Source organism: Phascolarctos cinereus, unplaced genomic scaffold (assembly GCF_003287225.1).
Source record: "Phascolarctos cinereus isolate Bilbo 61053 unplaced genomic scaffold, phaCin_HiC Scaffold_1;HRSCAF=81, whole genome shotgun sequence".
Lineage (NCBI taxonomy): Eukaryota > Metazoa > Chordata > Mammalia > Diprotodontia > Phascolarctidae > Phascolarctos > Phascolarctos cinereus.
Window position 1 is genome coordinate 712,901 of NW_027555514.1, and position 20,982 is coordinate 733,882.

The window sequence follows — 20,982 nt, forward strand, 5'->3', positions numbered from 1 at the left end:
CTGGCCAAGTCCTTTCACCTACATGAGCCTCAGTTTCCTCCTCTATAAAACGGGGGAGGTGTTTACACTCACTGGATAGCCCCTCGGGTCCTGTGCGGCCCGAAGTCGCCCTGCTCAGGGTCAGGATCAGGGTTAGGGTTAGTGTCGGGATGGGGGAGGGGACGATCTGGAGGCTTGGGGAGGAGCTCAGGGGCGGGGAGGAGCCGGAGGTGATGGGGGTGGAGGGTGCCCAGCCGTGACACAGCAGCACGGCCGCCGCCAGCCGGCCATCAGTCTGTCCGTCAATCCACTGTTGCGGAGCTGCTGCGCAGAGGCCGAGGGTGGACCGAGCAGGACTGTGGCCGCAGCTTGCGGGCTCCGGCTCCTCCCTCCTACCTCCTCCATCCTCTCTCCTCCCTCCTGCCATCACCGCCGCAGCCGTCGCTGCCTGAGCTCATCGCAGAGGCCCGGGTCCTTAGCCTCAGCTGCTGCAGCGCCAGGTAACCAGCCCCCCGCGCCCTTGACCGAGACCATGACAGTGACTGTGACGCGACTCCTCTGGGTCCAGGGGCAGCCAGACTGGAGGACCGGCGCAAAGACAGAACCCGGGAATGGGGGATGGGGGGCAACCCCCTTTACCGCCTCCCCTCCCCCCGGCCCCCGGGACGAGTGAGCAGGCCAGGGAAGTCCCCGCGAGCCCTTCCCAAACAATCCCTTATTGCCAGGCCCTGAGGGAGGGGGACACCTCCCACTGAGCCAGATCCCTGAGAGCTGAGCTGTCCGTGGAGGCCAGGGGATGCTGCTACGCAAGCCCCCACCCTTGCCACGCCCTCGGTAGGGCAGGGCCGGGCCAGCTGCTTTGTACACTCACTCTCCGTGAAGATGTGGGAATACTTTTCCTCTTGAATGTCAAAAACAAACAAACAAACAAACAAAAACAGAGAGCCTGGCCTTGGGTAAGGTGGGAGGAAGGCGCTCTTAGCTTAGCTCCTGACCCCCGGCTGCTTCCAGCCTTGCTCCCAGTTCTGTGCTATTAGCTCCATCATCCTTCCCCACTTTCAGGGAGTGTACCCTGAAGGTGTTAACCAGAAGTCTAGGGACGATCCCGGGGCTAGGCCCTTCCCCCACCTCCAGGGGCTCATGACTCAGAGTTGGGGGAGAGGACCGAAAAGGTGTGAGAATAAATCCACAGTCCGTTTTGGGGGATTCATCACAAGTGCAGCCAGGAGGGTGCCCTCAGAATTCCTGCTTGGAATCCTGGTGGGAAAAGCCTCCTCTCCCTGTCTTGGCTGGTTTCTTCCAGAAAATGATGGAGATTCCCTCGCTGAGCTTGTCTTCAGCCACCAGACATTCCTCCTTGGTCCCAAGTCACTGATGCCATCATGAGAACAGGGCCCATTTCCTTGATAGTCTAGGTTTGAGTGCCTCAGGGTTCCCTCTGTCTTTCTTCTTCCCATCCCTAGCCTTGGGCCATTTGCACAACAGAAGTAGAGCCTCAGAAGGAGCTTCTGCTCTCAAAGCTAGCCCAAGAGACCAGCCTTGTGAATGCATTTCAGAAGCCATCAGGCAAACAGAGTTCTGGCTGGGAAATGGGGGGTGGGGGTGGGGGTGGGCTCCAGGTGGTCAGCTGTCTTCAGCCAGTGCTTGCCCAGCACTCAAATCAGAGAACCTGGGCAGGGTTCTCAGGCTGTCCCCTCATCTGTCGACTTGCTCCCTGAAGAGCAAGAAAGGTGAGCGAAAAAATCAGCTGAGCAGAGGCCATTTCTTTGAAATCCACCATCTGACTTCCTTTGCATCCAGCCTTATTTCTTTTCAGGCCTGGTCATGTACTAAGGGTTTCAGAAGGTCACCTGACAGTGTCACTGGGTATATGATTGTTGGAAAGGCTAAGAGAGAGACTTCTGGTCAGCTGCATGATAGCTCTATCAGGGGCATTCAGAACTAGTTCAAGGATTGGAGCCAATGGTGTGTTGGCATCACGAAAGGAAGTCTCTAGTGGTCCTCCTTAGAGATCAGCCCTTGGCCTTGCTCTGTTCAGCACTTTTGCAGTGTCTTGGATGTAGCCATAGTTGGAGTGCTGGTCACATTGGACAGTACCAAGCCAGGCAGTCTGGTGAGTAACTTGGATAAGCAGAATCCTTTAGGAGTCCAACAGATAGATCAATAGACTGAATCTAAAACAATGTCCTTTAACAGGGAGAAATGAAGTTTTACATTTGGATTCAAGAAATGAAGGTGGGGGCTCAATGGCTAGACCTCCAGTGGAGCCCTGGGGGTTTTGATGGACTTCAGGCTGAGTCACCAAGGTGAGAGGACAGCAGAAAAACCTGGAGAGGTCTTTGTAGCCTGGTCAGATTAGGCATGGAGCTCAGGTCAAGCTCACCACACTTGAGGAAGGAAACGGAACAGCTGGAGATTGACCAGAGGAGGGAGGCCGGAATGGTTTAGGCCTTGAGTTTATTCATGCTGAGGGAGAATTGGGAAAAGGAATTGAGGATGTTTAGCTTGGAAAAGACTCCAAAATGGGTAGAAGAATGGAGAGGAGGCTGATCTATGTTCTCTGGCCCCCATGTAGGAGAGATGGGGTTAGATCTCTCTACCTCAGAGCACAGAAGTAAGAGCGATGAGTAGAAATGGCCAAAAGGCCGATCTCAGCTCATATTAGGGAAGCTGTCCTGACCATCAGAGCTGTCCCAACAAAAAAGGGGCTACCTATGGAAGGAGTAGCTTCTCCGTACTGGAAGTGCCCAAGTGGAGCATCAATGGCCCCTGACTTGGGAGGCTATAGCAGGGCTTCTGATTCAGGTCTGAATTGGACCAGGAGGGCTCTGGGGTCCCCTAAGTCTGGGATTCAAGGTAACATGGCCTTTCCTGGTGAACATGATACCCTCGATAAAGTGATCTCTGAAACTGTCCTGAGTATCACTGATTAGAGAGTTGGAGGGACCCTTAGAAATTCTCTGGTTGTGCCCTCTCATGATACAGATGAGGAAACTGAGGCACAAAGGTAGTCAAGTGACTTCTTCAAGGTGACCCAGGGAGTTAACAACAGAAATTTGAGCCCAGGGCTCTTACCTGTGCATGAGATGACCTCAAGAGAGTGAAGCCTACCCTCTTGCTTTGAGGAGCTGATTTTCCCCTGGCCTTGTTCCTCTGTGCTTGTTTCATAGGCACAGATGGGGCTAGACGCTGTTTGAAAGGGCCCTCCTTGCTCACATGTCACTTGTGAGCACGCACATGCCCCTGTGGCTGGTCCTCGGCTCCCAGACCATTAGTAAAAATGGATTATTTGTTGTGGGAAGATATGTATGAAGTGAAAAAAACTAGGCACAGTGATGGAACCATGAGAACAGAAGATCAATCCCATGAACTAGCTCACTGTGGAGTCAGAGTAACAAGTCTCCTGTGAGAAGAGACAGGAAGTGCCCATTATTCCTTTCGTTGGGGAGGCGGGGGACTGTGGATGTGGAATGTTGCGTACTCTGTCACACGGTAGTCTCTTGGTTTTGCTGAATTATTTTTTTCTTTGTCACCATGGAAAGCTTGTTAGGGTAGGTCCACATCTGTATATAACTGTGGCATTAAAAACAAGGAGGAAAGGAGAGAAGGAAGGAAGGAAGGAAGAGAGAGAGAGAGAGAGAGAGAGAGAGAGAGAGAGAGAGAGAGAGAGAGAAAGAGACAAAGAAAGAAAGAAAGAAAGAAAGAAAGAAAGAAAGAAAGAAAGAAAAAAAGAAAGAAAGAAAGAAAGAAAAAAAGAAAGAAAGCAAGCCAAACAGTGCTTTGAGCCTTTGGAGTGGCCCCTGAGGAAATTTGGGGTAAGGCATCTAGCCACACTTGGGTTCTTTGAAATTCAGTGCTATCCACTTGTGCCTGCCTCTCTCCCCTGTGACCATGTTAGGCTGTCCCCTTGCTCCTCCATCTCAGCCCTGGCCTGATGAGGAAATGGCCTCCTTCTCACTTTGACCATGTACCAAATTCAGTGTCCAAGCTCTGGATGGAATCACCTGGCACAGGTGGGGCTGTGGGAAGAAGTCATTGCCAGAAGATGGCCGCTGAGTGGCCTGGGCAGGGGCTCGGGACAGTACCACTTTGGAGGCCAGGTTGGAGGAGGTGGGGCAGGATTCTTTTCACAGGTTCTGCCCCTACAGTCAGGCTGAGCAGAGATAATCATGATTGCTGATATTGGTAGAGAACCTTAACCTTAACCTCACAAAGTGCTTTACCCATGTGATCTCATTTCTCCTCACAACAGCCTAGGGAGGTGGGGGCTTATTAGAGGATTGTTATCCCCATTTACAGATGGACAAACTGAGGGGGTATATGACTTGACCAGGATCCCACAGCTAGTGTCTCAGGCATCCTGCCTTGAACTCTTCTCTTTCCTGACTCTGAATCCAGAGCTCTATCTACTGCGCCAGTTAGCTGCAGTCCATGGGACCTCCCTTTGAAGACTGATCTGAGTCTACTCTGGTCCAGGAAGTGAGCTCAGGTCATTTAAGCTTCCTGTCCACCCCTCCAGGTTGCCCTCTGAGACAGGGGCCATGGACCCAGATCTCAGAATGAGTAAGAGTCTAAAACACTGACATTTCGGTGTAGACCAAAGGTCCTGCCTCCCGCCAGCGTCCTGTGTCTTCCAGTTCTGTGGATTCATTTAACAACTCTCTTGTGTCTCTAGTATCCCTGGGGGTCACTAATGGGGAGCCACAGTAGACATGGTGGGAGAGATGCTCAGAGGTGTGGATGGGCCCTGTTGTGGGCCCCAAGATTCCCACCCTATGTCTGAGGCTTCAATGCCCACTGGAGGCCCCTTGTCATGGCTTAGCCAAAGTGGTCTTGAACCCAAAGCTTGGGGTGGGACAAGAGACTGGAAGACATGTCCCACTCCCGGGGATGTGGACTGAATGAGGATTGACATAGAGGGGGAAGGACTGAGGAACCAGGGTTCTAGTCCTAGGGGCCCAAGGCAGGTCTTACCTCCCCTCTCTGGGTCTCAGTTTCCTCATCTGTGCAATGAGGGGATGGCACAAGATGGCGTCTAAGGTCCAACCTAATTCTAGCAGTTTGTGGGAAGTGTTGGGGTGGAAGGTGTCTGCTGTTACAAGTTTGAAGGGTTTTTCACGTTATGAAATTATAAGGAAGGGATCCCAACAAAAACTACTCCTTTCCAGTTGGTCAGTAAGCACTTTTTTTTTTTGCAGTTATATAAAACATTTCCATATTAGTCATTTTGTACAAAAAGACTCAAATAAAGGAAAAAAATGAAAGAAAAAAGTGACAAATAGCCTGCTTCAGTCTGTATTCAAGCAATGTCAGCTCTTCCTCTGTGCTTCATCATGGGATTGTCTTGGATCATTGTATAGTTGAGATTGCTAAGTCATCCACAATTCTTCATTGAACCATATTGCTGTTACTGGCTATAGTATTCTCCTGGTTCTGTGCATTGGTTCATATAAGTCTTTCCAGGTTTTTCTGAAATAATCCTGCTCATCATTTCTTATAGCACAATAACATTCCATTACAATCATATACCACAGCTTGTTTAGCCATTCCCCAATTGATGGGCATCCCTCTGATTTCCAGTTCTTAGCCACCACAATAAAGGCTGCTATAAATATTTTTGTACAGATAGGCCCTTTTCTCTTTATTTTTGGATGTCTTTGAGATACAGACCTAGCAGTGGTATTGCTGGATCAAAGGGTATGTACAGTTTTATAGCCCTTTGGGCGTAGTTCCAAATTGCTCTCCAGAATGGTTGGATTGGTTCACAACTCCACCAACAGTGCATTAGTGTCCCAGTTTTCCCACATCCCCTCCAACATCCAACATTTTCCTTTTTTGTCATCTTAGCCACTCTGATAGGTATGAGGTGGTACTTCAGAGTTGTTTTAATTTGCATTCCTCTGATTAATAGTGATTTGGATCATTTTTTCATATAAATACAGCTTTGATTTCTTTGTCTGAAAACTTGTCTGTTCATATCCTCTGACCATTTCTCAATTGGGGAATGACTTGTATTTTTATAAATTTGACTCAGTTATCTATATGTTTGAAAAATGAGGCCTTTATTGGAGATAACTTGTTGCAAAAATTTCCCCCCAGTTTTCTGCTTTCCTTATAATTTTTTGTTGCATTGGTTTTGTTTGTGCAAAAATGTTTTAATTTTATATAATAAAAATTATCTATTTTACATTTTGTAATGCTCTTTATATATTCTTTGGTCCTAAATTCTTCTGTTATCCATAAATCTGACAGATAAACTATTCCATGCTCTTTTAATCTGCTTGTGGTATCACCTTTGATGTGTAAATCATGTACCCATTTTGACCTTATCTTGGTATATGGCGTGAGATGTTGGTCTATACCTAGTTTCTGCTATACTGTTTTCCAGTGTTTTCAGCAGTTTTTGTCAGATAATGAAGCTTTGTTCTAAAAGCTTGGATCTTTGCGTTTATCATATACTAGATTACTATGGTCGTTTATTATAATGTAACTTGTACCTAATCTATTCCACTGATCCTTCACTCTATTTCTTAGCCAGTACCAGATTGTTTTGATAATTACCACTTTATAATACAGTCTGATATCTGGTATGGCTAGACCACTTTCTTTTGCATTTTTTTAACTGATTCTCTTGATATCTTTGAACCTTTGTTCTTCCAGATGAATTTTGTTATTTTTTTTCTGGCTCAATAAAATATTTTTTGATAAGTTTGATTGGTATGACACTGAATAAATAGATTAATTTAGGTAGAATTGTCATTTTTATTATATTGGCTCAGCCTACCCATGAGCAATTAATATTTTTTCCATTTGTTTAGATCTGATTTTATTTGTATGAATGGTATTTTGTAATTGTGTTCATACAGTTCCTGGGTTTGTATTGGAAGACAGACTCCCAAATATTTTATATTGTCTACATTTATTTTAACTGGAATTTCTCTACCTATTGCTGCTAGGCTTTGTTGGTCATACATAGAAATCCCTAACCCTAAATGCTGATGATTTATGCGGGTTTATTTCATATTCTGCAACTTTGCTAAAGTTGTTAATTATTTCAAGTAGTTTTTAGTTGATTCTCTAGGGTTCTCTAAGTATACCATCATATCAACTTCAAAGAGTGATAGTTTTGTTTCCTCATTGCCTATTCTAATTCCTTCAATTTCTTTTTCTTCTTTTATTGTTAAAGCTAACATTTCTAGTACAATATTGAATAATAGTGGTGATAATGGGCATCCTTATTTGGAAGGCTTCTAGTTTGTCCCCATTACAGATAATACTTGCCAATGGTTTTACATAGATATTACTTATCATTTTAAGGAAAGCTCCATTTATTCCATGCTCTCTAGTATTTTTTGATAGGAATGAATTCTGTATTTCATCAAAAAGCTTTTTCTGCATCTATTGAGATAATCGTATGATTTCTGTTGGATTTATTATTGATATGCTCAGTTATACTGATAGCTTTCCTAATATTGAACCAGCCCTGCATTCCTGGCATATATCCTATCATGGCAGCTATTTTCAATGAAAGTACCTGTCTTAAAGAAAGACTGGGTAATCTTGTCCTAAGGGCAAAGATTCATGTCCATGTTAGTTCTGTAACATGCATCGTCCTATTCTACTGGCCTCTCTTTGCTTTATTTCATACACAAGTCGTCAGGATGACCTTACATGGACTTTATATCTGCCTTAGTGTTTCCTTTTTCCAGTCCCTTGGGAAGTACTAGAATAGTCACACCATGACAGCTCTCGTTGAAGACATTTCACTCTCTGAAACTGTCTATTCTTTGGGCATCTTGCATGCTCCCCCCACTTTAGATGGGATTTTTCTTGAAATGTCTCATTAGCATAACTATCTACCTTAAAATCAAGCTTTAAATATCTCCCTTTTAACTTTTTAGCCTTTCTAATCCTGTGAAGTGCTGTATTATTTATTTTTAAATTGAATTTTATTTTATTGTAGTTTTTAATTTTCCTTCCCACCTCCTTCTGTCCCCCACCTCACACTGAGAAGGTAAGAAAAAAATACCTGTTACAAATATGAATAGTCAAACAAAACATTCACTCATTAGCCGTGTGCCAGAAAAGAAAGAACAAAAAAACTTCTTCAATCTGCACTCTGACTCCATCAGCTCTCTATCTGGGGGTGGGTGGGCAGCATTCTTCATTATTTGGAATTGTGGTGAGTCATTGTATTGATCAGAGTTACTAAGTCTTTCAAAATTTATTATTTTCATACTATTGATATTATTGAATAAATTATTCTCTTGAATCTGCTCACTTCTCTCTGCATCAATTCATACAAGTCTTCCCAGGTTTTTCTGAAACCACCTTTATTACTTTTGACAGCATAACAGTATTCCATCACCTTCACATATCATAACTTGTTCAGCTATTCCCCAATTTATGGGTATCCCTTCTGTTTCTAGTTCTTTACCACCACAAAAAGAGCTGCTATAACTATTTTTGTACATATGGGTCTTTTCTTCTTTCTCTGATCTATCTACTAGTGGTATTTGTTGAGTCAGTGGGTATGAACAGTTTGAGAACTTTTGGGGCACAGTTCCAAATTGCTTTCTAGAACAGCTGGACTAGTTCACTCCTCCTGCAATGGTGTATTAATGTACGTGTTTCTCCATGTCCTTCTTAGCAATTTTCATTTTCTTTTTTTGTCAAGTTTGCTGATATGGTGGGTTTGAGGTGGGACCTCAGAGTTATTTTAATTTGCATTTCTCTAAGTCTTAGTGAGTTAGTGCATTTTTTCATATGGTTATTGATAGCTGGATTTCTTCCTCTGAAAGCTGCTTATTTATATCTTTTGACAATTTAATTATTGGGAAAATGGATTTTATTTTTACAAATTTGAGTTCATTCTCTATATATCCCAGAAATGAGACCTTTATCAGATAAACTTGCTGCAAAAACTTTCCCCCAGTTTTCTACTTTTCTTCTAGTTTGAGCTGGTTCTGTTTGTACAAGAACTTCTTCATTTTATGTAATCAGAATTACCCATTTTTTGTGTGAAATGCTTTCTCTCTTGTTTGATCATGAACTTTTCCCTTATCCATCGATTTGACAAGTAGTTTCTTATACATTCCCTAATTTGCTTATATCACATTCTGTGTCTAAATCATGTACCCATTTGGAGCTTACTTAGCATAAGGTGTGAGACGTTGGTCTATATCTAGTTTTTGCTGGACTGCTTTGTAGTTTTCTCAATAGTTTTTGTCAAATAGAGAATTTTTGCTCCAATAGCCAAGATCTCTGGTTTATTGAAACTGAGGTTACTGCATTCCTTGACTTATGTTTACTGTGGACCTAAACTATTCCACTAAACCAACCTCTCTACTTCTTACCTAGTACCAAATTATTTTTAACGATTATGGCTCTGTAGTATAGTTTGAGACCTGGCACTATGAGGCTCTCTTCTTTCTCATTTTTCATGGATTCCTTTGATATTCTTTACTTTTTGTTTGCTAAGATAAATTATGTAATTATTTTTTTCTAGCTCTATAAAGTACTTCTTTGGTAATTTGATTGGTATGGCACTGAATAAGTAAATTAATTTAGGCAGTAGTCATTTCTTGTTATATTAGCTTGGCCTACCCATTAGAAATTAATATTTCTCTAATTATTTAGATTTGTTTTTGTTTGTGTGACTAGTGTTTTGTAATTGTGTTCATATAGTTCCTGTGTGTGTCTTGGCAAGCAAACTCCCAAACATCTTATATTGTCTGTACTTATTTTAAGTTGAATTTCTCTTTATCTGGTTTTTGTTGGTAATGTACAGAAATGCTGATGATTCATTTAGGTTTATTTTATAGCCTGCAACTTTGCTGCAGTTGTGAATTGTTTCAATTATTTTAGTTAATTCTCTACATTTCTTTAAGTAAACCATGATATAATCTCTAAAATATATTAGTTTTATTTCCTCTTTTCCTATACTTCTTTCAATTTATTTTTCTTGGTTTATTGCTATAGCTAGCATTTCTAGTACACTACTGAATCATCATGGTGAAAATAGACATCCTTGTTTATTTTTTACTAAATCATTGTGGTGAAAATAGACATCCTTGTTTTATCCCTGATCTTACTGAAAAGGCTTAGAGATAATGCTGGCTCTTGGTTTTAGATAGATACTGCTTATCATTTTTAGGAAGGATCTATTTATTTCTATCCTTTCTAGTGTTTTTAACAGGAATGTATGTTGGGTTTCTCAAAATCCTTTTCTTCATCTATTAAAAATATGATTTTTGTTGTTTTTGTTATCAACATGGTCAATTATGATTATCATTTTCCTAATATTGACTCAGTTGTTCATTTCTGGTACAAATCCAACCTGATCATTCTGTATGATCTTTGTGAAACAGTACTGTAGTTTCCATGATAATATCTTATTTAAAAATTTGCATCAATATTCATTAGGAAATTGATCTATACTTTTCTTTTTCTGTTCTGACTCTCTCTGGCTTAGGTATCAAGATCATATTTGTGTTTTAGAATGAATTTGGTAGGACTCTTTCTTTACCTGTCTTTTTTCCTAACAGTTTATGTAATGTTGGAATAATTGTTCTATGAATGTTGGATGGAATTCACTACTATTTGGTAAATCCATCTGGTTCTGAGTTTCTCCCCACCCGTGCTTTGGAAGTCCACATGTGGATTGTTGAATTTCTTTTGCTAAGACAAGGTTATTTGAGTATTTTATTTCTTGATTTTGTTATTTTGGACAATTTATACATTTGTAAATATTCATCCATTTCATTTAGATTGTTGGTTACATTGGCACATAGTTGGATGAGATAGCTCCTAATAATTGCTTCTTCATTGGTTATGAATTCATTCTTTTCATTTTTGATACTGGTAATTTGTTGTTGTTGTTTTAAATCAAACTAGTCAGTAGCTTACCTATTTTATGGTTTACTTTTTAAAAACAGGTCCTAGTTTTATTAGTTCACATATTTTTAACTTGCAATTTTCTCCTTTGACTTTCAACACTTCTGTTTTGGTGTTTAGTTAGAGGTTTCTAATTAGTTTTCTTTTATTTATTTATTTTTTTAGTTGCATGACAAATTTTTTGATCTGTTCTTTCTCATTTTTCTTTATTAACATATTTAGTGATATACAATTTCCCCCAAGTACTGTTGTGGCTGACTCCCATAAATATATGCTGTGTTGTTGTTGTCATTATCTTTAATGAAATTATTGATTAATTCTATGATTTGTTTCCTGACTCATTCAGTCTTTAGGATTGTTATTTAGTTTCTAATTGATATTCAATTATTGTTTTAAAAAGATCCTTTATTGAATATAATTTTGTTGTAATAAGATTGGAAAGAGATACATGTAATATTTCTGTTTTTCTGCCTTTGGCTGTGAGGCTTCTAATACCCTAATACATGGTGAATTTTTGTGAAGGTGTCATACATGGCTGAGAGAAATATGTACACTCTTTTCTATTCCCATTCAATTTAACCTTTCTAAAATTCTATTCAGGTCCTAAACTTATTTCTTTTATTTTTTTGGTTAGATTTATCTAGGTCTGAGAAGGGGTAAATTGGGATCCTCACAATTTCAATTTTATTGTCTATTTCTCCCTGTAATTCATTTAACTTTTTCTTTAAATATTTTGATGCCATTTGGTGCATATAGATGTAATATTGATACTAATTCATCATTATTACTACTCCTGCTTTTTTCCCCCTTTGATTGAAGCATCATAGATTCTGCTCTACCCCTTTATTTTAACTCTGTGGATATCTTTGTGTTTCAAATGTGTTTCTTCTAAACAAAATTATTGGATTCTGGATTCCAGGTCATTCTGCTATACTCTTCTATATCAGTGAATTCATCCCATTCACATTCAATTATGATTGCTAACAGTATTTCCCTCCATTCAATTCTTTTACAATTTCCTTCTTTCTTTTTTTTTTTTTACATGTGAAGGCATTCAGAACATTTCCATGTCAGTCGTGTTGGTGTAAAAAGCAAGAAAAAATTTTAAAGTGAAAAAATATACTTCAATTTTCACTCAGAGTTCATCAGTTCTCTTTCTGGAGGTGCATAGCATTTTTCATCATGAGTGCCTTTGGAATTATCATAGATGATTGTATTGATCAGAGTAGTTGTCTTTCACAGTTGATGATCATTATAATATTGCTTTTACTCTACACAATGTTCTCTTGGCTCTACTCACTTCACTTTGCATCATTTCATGTAAGTCTTCCCAGGTTTTTCTGAAAACATCCCCCTTGTCATTTCTTATAACACAGTAGTATTCTATCATAAGCATTTACCATAACTTGTTGAGTCATTCCCAAATTGATGGGTATCCACTCAATTTCCAATGCTTTGCTACCATAAAAAGAGCAGCTATAAATATTTTTGTACATTTAGGTCTTTTTCTTTTTTCCCCCATCTCATTGGGATACAGACCTAGTAGTAGTACTGCTGGGTCAAAGGGAATGCACCTTGGGTCGTAGTTCCAAATTGCTCTCCAAAATGGTTGGGCCATTTCAAAACTCCACCAACAATGCATTAATATTCCTATTTTTCCACATGCTCCCTAGCATTTGTAATTTTTTTCCCTGCCATGTTAGCCAATCTAATAGATATGAGGTGGTACCTCACAATTGTTTTAATTTACATTTCTGTTAGAGCATTTTTTTTCATATGTGTATTGATAGCTTTGATTTCTTCTTCTGAAAACTGTTTTCCAAAAAAAAAATCCTTTGACTATTTATCAGTTGAGGAATGGTCTTTATTTTTACAAACTTAGCTCAGTTCCCCATGTATTTTAGAAATGAGGCCTTTATCAGAGAAACTTGCTATAAAATCCACTCCCTCCAATTTCCTACTTGTTTTCTTATTTGACTACACTTTTTTAAAAATGGAAAACCTTTTAAATTTCATATGATAAAAATTATCCATTTTATCTAACGTGATTCCCTCTATTTCTTACTTGATCATAAAATCTTCCTTTAACAATAGATATGACCATCTTTTTTCCATGCTCTCCTTATTTGCTTATGGTATCACCCTTTATGTCTAAATCATGTATCCATTTTGTCCTTATCTTGGTATATGGTATGAGTCTCACTGTGAGATGCTAGTCTATGCCTAGTTTCCACCAAACTGCTTTCCTATTTTCCCAGTAGTTTTTGTCAGAAAGTGAGTTCTTGCCTCAAAAGCTTGAATCTTTGGGTTTATCAAACACTTCTGTATTTTGTGTTCCTAATCTATTCCACTGATCCACCATACTATATCAGATTGTTTTCATGATTACTGATTTGTAATATAGTTTGAAATCTGTTACTACTAAGACACCTTCCTTCACATTTTCATTGATTCCCTTGATATTCTTGACCTTTTGTTCTTCCAGATAAATTTTATTACTTTTTTTTTTTAGTTCTAAAAAATAGTTCTTGGTAGTTAACTTGATATAGCACTGAATAAATAATTTAGGTAGAACTATAATTTTTTGTTATGTTGGTTTGCCCTACCCATGAACAATTAATATTTCTCCATTGTTTATATCTGTCTTTATCTGTGTGAAAAATGTTTTGTAATTGTGTTCATATAGCTCTTGGGTTTGTCTTGACAGGTGGACTCCCAAGTATTTTATATTGTCTGTAGTTATTTTAAATGGAATTTTGCTTTCTAGTTCTTCTTGCTGGCTTTTGTTGGTAATATATAGAAATGCTGATAACTTATGTGGGTTTATTTTATATCTTGCAATTTTGCATCGTATCATATCGTCTGCAAAGAGTGATCATTTGGTTTCCTTGTTGCCTTTTCTTATTCCTTAAATTTCTTTCTCTTGTCTTATTCCTATAACTAGCATTTCTGGTACAATGTTGAATAATAATGGTCATAATGGACATATCATATCCCTTTTCATTCCTTTCTGATATTATTGGAAAGGTTCTAGTTTATCCCATCATAGATAGTGCTTGCTCTTGGTTTTAGATAGATATTACTTATAATTTTAAGAAGAGCTCTATTGAGAATAGAATAAATGGCAGGAGGGATAGGATGAAGGGAAATATAGTTAGTTTTTCACAACATGACTTCTATGGAAGTGTTTTGCATGACTACACATGTACAATCTGTATTGAGTTGCTTGCCTTTTCAATGAGGTTGGGTGGGGAGGGAGGAAAGGGAGAAAATTTGGAAACCAAAGTTTTAAAAATACATGTTTAAAAAAATTGTTTTCACATGCAACTGGGAAATAAGAAATACAGGAAGTGGGGTATAGAAATCTATCTTGCCCTACAGGAAAACGGAAGGGGAAGGGGATAAGAGAATGGGGAGAGAGATAGAGGGGAGGGCAGATTAGAGGAAGGGGTATTCAGAATGCATGCCATCTTGAGGTGGGGGAAGGGGCAAGATGGGGAGAAAATTTGGAACTCAAAATCTTGTAGAAGTGAATGTTGAAAACTAAAAATAAATAAATTTTAAAAAAAGAAAAAAAGAGGAGCTCTATTGATTCCTATGTTTTCTAATGTTTTAAATAGGAATGAGCATTGGATTTTGTCAAAATGCTTTTCTGCATCTATTGATATAATCATAGTATTATAATTTTGGCTATTGATATAGTCAGTTAGGCTTATAGCTTTCCTAATACTGAAGCCTCCCTGTGTTCCTGGTATAAATCCCACCTGCTCCTAGTGTATGATCTTTGTGATATATTGCTGTACTCTTCTTGCTAGTATTTTATTTTAAAATTTTATGTCAATATTCATTGGGGAAATTGGTCTATAGTTTTCTTTATCTGTTTTTGCTGTCTCTGATTTAGGTAACAAAACTACAGAAAGGACTTTAGTAGGACTCCTTTACCTTTTTTTTTTCAAATAGTTTACATAGTATTGGAATTAATTGTTCTTTAAATTTCTGGTAGAATTCACCTGTAAATTTGTCTGATCCTGGGTTTTTTTTCTCTTTAGAAGTTCACTTATGTCTTATTTAATTTATTTTTCTAAGACAGGGTTATTTAAGTATTCTATTTCTTGTTTCCGTTATTCTGGACAATTTATACTTTTGTGAATATTCATCCATTTCATTTACATTGTCAATTTGGTAAAATAGTTCCTAATAATTGCTTCAATTTCATCTTCGTTGGAGGTATGTTCACCCTTTACATTTTTGATACCGGTAATTTGGTCTTCTTCTTTAAAAAAAAATCAGATTAACCAGTGGTTATCAATTTTACTGTTCTTTTTTTCTCCATAAAACTAACTCCTAGTTTTATTTATTGTTTCAAAGGATGTTTTGTTTTCAATTTTATTAATTTCTCCTTTGATTTTTAGGATTTCTATTTTGGTGTATAATTAGGAATTTAAAATTTGTTCTTTTTCTAGTTGTTTTTAGTTGCATGTCCAATTTATTGATCTCCTCATCTCCTCTTTCTCTCTTTTATTAATGTAAGCATTTAAAGATATAAGATTTCCCATAAGTACTTTCTTTTGGCTTCATCTCACAAATTTTAATATATTATCTCATTGCTATTATAATCTTTAATAAAATTGTTGATTAGTTCTATGATTTGTTTTTTCACCCACTCATTCTTTAGGATTAGCTTATTTAGTTCCCATTAATTTTTAATCTAATGTTTCCAAGGTCCTTTATTGAATGTAATTTTTTATTACATTATGGTCTGAAAAGAGTACATTTAATATTTCTGCTTTTCTGCATTTGTGTGTTAGATTTTTGTGTCCTGATACATAGTCAATTTTTGTCAAGGTGCCATTTCCAACTGAGAAAAATATATACTCCTTTATATTCTCATTCAATTTTTTCAAGATGTCTACCATATCTGACTTTTCTAAAATTCTGTTTATCTCCTTAATTTCTTTCTTATTTCTTTCATGGTTACCCTTATCGAGATCTGAGAAAGGGTAAATTGAGATCCTCACTGGTATCATTTTACTATTTCCTCCTGCATTTATCCTCTTTCTTCTATGCATACATGTTTAGTATTAATATTACTTCATTATCCATGGTACCTTTTAGCAAAATGTAGTTTCTCTGATTATCTCTTTTAATTAGGCCATTTTTGCTTATGTTTTGTCTAAGCTCATGATTGCTACCCCTGCCTTTTGCCTCAACTGATACATAATAGATTCCGCTCCAGCCCCTTATTTTAACTTTGTGGGTATCTTTTTGTAGTAAGTATGTTTCTCGTAAATAAAATATTGTGGAATTCTGGTTTCTAATCCGTTCTGCTATTTGCTTCTGTTTTATGAGTGAATCCATCTCATTCCCATTCACAGTTTTGATTACTGTGTATTTCCCTCCATCCTGTTTTCTTCTGGTTATCCTTCTCTTTCTCTCTTTTTACTGTGTCCCTCCTCAAAAGGCTTTTTTTGCTTCTGACCACTGCCTCCCTTACTCCATCTCCCCTCTTACCACACAAATCCCTCTTTTCTCTTGGACTCTTCCCCTCCTACTTTTCTTTTGGGTAAGATAGATTTGTAAACTCGAGGGTGTATGTGTGTGTGTGTTCTTCTCTCTCTGAACCAGTTCAGTTGAGAGTAAAGTTCAAGTATTGCCTCCCCCATTTCTCTCTCCCACTGTAAAAGTTCTTCCTTGTTCACGTCTTTTTTTTTTCAGCCACGGATAAGGTTTATTTAAGATCTATCATAATGGCCATGTGCTTAAGGAATCTAAACATTTGTACCTCTAAAGCAAGCAGGCCAGATTGAATCTCAGCACCTTAATGGATACAGGATGGATCTTAAAAAGATGAGGAGTGGACAAGTAGTCTGAGGTGACTTGAAGAGAGGTCTAGGGAGGATCTTTTTTTCTTTTTTTAGTTCTTTTTTTAAAAAATTAATTTATTTTGATTTATCAACAATCACTTCCATATGCTTTTGTGTTTAAATTTTTTCTCCTCCTTCCTCCCCATCACCCTACCCAAGACAGTGCACAATCTGATATAGGCTATACATATACATTCCTATTAAACATATTTTCACATTAGTGATGTTTTAAGGAAGAATTAGAACCAATAGGAGGAACCACCAGAAAGAGGAAACAAAATTCAACCAGAAGGAAAAAAAATAGCAAATAGTATGCTTCGATCTGCATTCAAACTCCATAGTTCTTTCTTTGGTTGTCCACTTCTTTTAAGTGATAATTTCCCCATTCCTTCTTCTCCCTTCCTCCTCTCAGTACATCCCTGTTTCTCACTCTTATATTACTTTTCTGAGATCATTCCAATGTAATTGACTCACATTCATGCCCTCTGTCTACGTAGATCCTTCTGACTTCCCTAATAATGATGGAGTTGTTAGGAGTTACATGCATCATCTTCCTATAAAGGAATATAAACAGTTTAACCTTATTAAATCTTTTATGATCTCTCTTTAATGTTTACCTTTTATGCTTCTTTTGACTCTTCTGCTTGAATGTCAAATTTTCTATTCAGTTTTGTTTTTTTCATCATGAATGCTTGAAAGCCCTCTATTTCATTAAATGCCAATTTTCTCCTTGTAGGATTATTCTCAGTTTTGCTGGACAGGTAGATTGTAATTCTGTTACTTTGACTTCTGGAATACCATATTCCAAGCCCTTTACTTCTTTATCATGGTAGTTGCTAAATCTTGTGTGATCCTGACTGTGGCTCCACAGTACCAGAATGGTTTCTTTCTGGCTGTCTTTCCTCCTTGACCTAGGAGTTCTAGAACTTGGCTATAACATTCCTGGGAGTCTTTATTTTGGTATCTCAGGAGATGATTGGTGGATTCTTTTAATCTCCATTTTGTCTTCTGGTTCTAAGACATCTGGACAGTTTTCCTTTCTAATTTCTTGAAATGTGATGTCCAGGCTCTTTTTTTTGATGATGGCTTTCAGGTAGTCCAATAATTCTTAAATTATTTCTACTCTCCCTGTTTTCCAGGTCAGTTGTTTTTCTGATGAGATACTTCTCATTTCCTTCTATTTTTTCATTCTTTTGACTTTTACTGTTCCTTAATGTCTCATGAAGTCATTACCATCAACTTGACCAATTATGATTTTTAAGGAGTTATTTTCTTCAGTATTTTTGTACCTTTTTTTAAACCAAGCTGTTAATTCTCATTTCATAATTGTTTTTTTTTGCCTTGCTCTAATTTCTTTCCCACTTTTTCCTCTGCTGCTCTTATTTAATTTTTAAAATAATTTTCTTGCTTTTTAAAAAATCTCTTTCTTTAGCTCCTCTAGGAATTTTTACTGGGCTTCTGTCCAATCTTTTTTTTTTTTGAGGATTTGCTTCTAGCCATTTCCACATTATTGTTTTTTGTGTTTGTGTCTTGAGCTTCCCTGTTACCATAGAAGATTTTTATAGTCAGGTTTCTTTTTTATCATTGTTGTTTGCTCATTTTTCCAGCCTATTTCTTGATTTTAGACTTTATATTAGAGTTGGGCCCTGCTTCACTGGATGGGTGGGGAATTACTATCCCAAGCTTCAGGGTTTTTCAAGCTACTATTTTCACAGCTAGTTTTTGGTGCTTAGAAGTTGGTATGATCCTGGGAGAAGTATAGTCACTGCTCTCACGATTTGCACTCTGGTTCTTACCTAGGAAGGCCCCCTGGTCCCTTGCAACCACAAGTCCCAACTCTTCTCTCCACCCTGGAACTACAGTCTGGAACTAGGGTCCCTGCACCCTTGTGACCAACAAGCACATCTCTCTGCCCTGGAACTCCAGCCCAGAACTGGGTAGTGGGCACTGGAGGTGCCAGGTGACGATTGGTCCTGCACCTTCTGTTCTCACAGGAGTCTACTGTAATCTCTTTCCAGCCAGTTACACATTTCCCTTCCCATCTTTGAGTGAGTAGAGTCACTGAAACTGTTACTGCTGCTATTGTGGCAGCAGACTCCAAGGCCCACAGGTAGTGTCCCTGCCGTGCTGCATTCCTGGCCAGCTCCCACCCCAGTGCTGCACACCTCTCCTGACCTTCTAAACTACCTTGGCCTGGGGAAAATGTCTCACCTCAATCTTTTGTTGCCTATGCAGCTTCAGAATTTGATTTAACATATTATTTTAAAGTTGTGTTTAGGAGAATATTGGGAGAGTTTGGCTTGAATGCTCTTCTATCCTACCATCTTGCTTCCCAGACTCTTTCTCACACCTTCTTTAAAAGTTTGTTTTGCTTCTAATTCCTCCCTTTATCTACCTTCCTTATTATCTCCTTATTTTTCTTAATCCCATTTCCTTCAATTCCTCTATTACATAAGATGTATTTCTGTACCCAGCTGTGTGTATATGTATATTCTTCTCTTGTTTGACCAGTTCAGATGAGAGTGAGGTTCAAGTGTTTACCCATTCCCCCTCACTGCCCCCTCCTTATTGCATAAACTTCTCCTTGAACACCCCATTCATATGAGATAATTTCTCCCATTCTTCTCCTTGGGTGTTGGGCTGTTGTTTGCTTTTTTTTTTTTGCCACCATTTCCATTTTTTTTTGAGATCATCAAAACATAACAGAATCACTCCCAGACTTTCTGTTTAATTAGACTTTTTTTATGACCCCTAATGATAAAGTTAAGAGGGATTACATGTATTTTCATATGTAAGAATGTAAACAGTTTAACCTTGTTTAGTTCCTAATGATTGTTTGTTCATATTTAACTATTTATGCTTCTCTTGACTCCTGTGTTTATATGTCATATATTCTACTCAGATCTGGTCTTTTCCTCAGGAATGCTTAAAAGTACTCTATTTCATAAAAGGTCATTTTCCTCTGTAGGATTATTCTTAGTTTTTCTGGGTAGGTTATTCTTGGTTGTAATCCCAGCTCATTTTTCTGGAATGTCATATTCTAAGCTCTCCTTTTCTTTATAGTGATGGCTGCTAAATTATGTGTGATCTTGACTGTACTTGTGCTCCTCAGTACTTGAATTCTTTCTTTTTCTCTGCTTAGAGTACTTTTCTTTGAACTGGGAGCTCTGGATTTTGTCTATAATATTTCTGGGAGTTTTTATTTTGGAATTTCTTTCAGAAAGTGACATATGCATTCTTTTAATTTCCACTTTGTCCTCTAGTTCTAAGATATCTAGGCAGTTTTATGACTTCTTAAAATATTATGTCTAGGTTCTTTTGTTGTTTATGGTTTTCAAGTAATCCAATGATTCTTAAATTATTTCTCCTTGATGTGTTTTCCAAGTCAGCTGTTTTCCTGATTAGAGAGTTCAAAATTTTGCTATTTTTTCAGTCTTTTGAATTTGTTTTATTACTTTTCCATGTGTCATAGGGTCATTAGCTTTCATTTGCCCAATTCTAATTTTCAAAAAGGTCTTTTCTTTCTTTCCTTTTCAATAGTATTTTATTTTTTCAATTACATACAAAGATAGTTTTCAACATTGATTTTTTATAAGATTTTGAATTCCAAATTTTTTCTCCCTCCTTCCCTCCCATCTCCCCTCCCCAAGATGGCAAGCAATCTGATGTAGGTTATACATGTACAGTCATGCAAACATATTTCCTCATTAGTCATGTTGTGAAAGAAGGAACAGAAGCAAAGGAAAAGCCTCCCCCCAAAAAACCCCAAAAAAGTGAAAATAGTCTCCTTTGATCAGCATTTAGACTTCATAGTTCTTTCTCTAGACGTGGATGGCATTTTCCATCCTAAGTCTTTTGGAATGGTCTTGGATCATTATATTGCTGAGAAGGACTAAGTCATTCAACGTTGATCATTGCACAATGTTGCTGTTACTGTGTACAATGTTCTGGTTCTGCTCACTTCACTCAGCATCAGTGCATGTAAGTCTTTCCAGGTTTTTCTGAAATTCACCTGCTCATTATTTCATATAGCACAATAGTATTCCATTACATTCATATACCACAACTTATTCAGCCATTCCTCAATTGATAGGCATTCCCTCAGTTTCCAATTTGCCACCACAAAAAGATCTACTATAAATATTTTTGTACAAATAGGTCCTTTTCCCTTTTTTATGATCTTTTTGGGATACAGTCCTAGTAGCAGTATTGCTGAATCAAAAGGCATACACAGTTTGATTGC

The 20,982-nt window shown here is 38.1% G+C and overlaps 1 protein-coding gene across 5 annotated transcripts in view; it reads left to right on the plus strand.

Moving 5' to 3' along the window:
- The first annotated feature begins 203 nt into the window (after positions 1 to 203).
- DYNC1I1 (dynein cytoplasmic 1 intermediate chain 1) overlaps positions 204 to 20,982 on the plus strand; it is a 193,159-nt gene continuing 172,380 nt past the window's right edge. For 3 of the 5 annotated variants that reach the window (XM_020999971.2, XM_020999975.2, XM_020999973.2), the window contains exon 1: positions 204 to 479. The gene's annotated coding sequence lies outside the window, so the exon portion shown is untranslated. The remainder of the gene's footprint in view (positions 480 to 20,982) is intronic. The other 2 variants (XM_020999972.2, XM_020999974.2) reach the window with 1 other exon arrangement.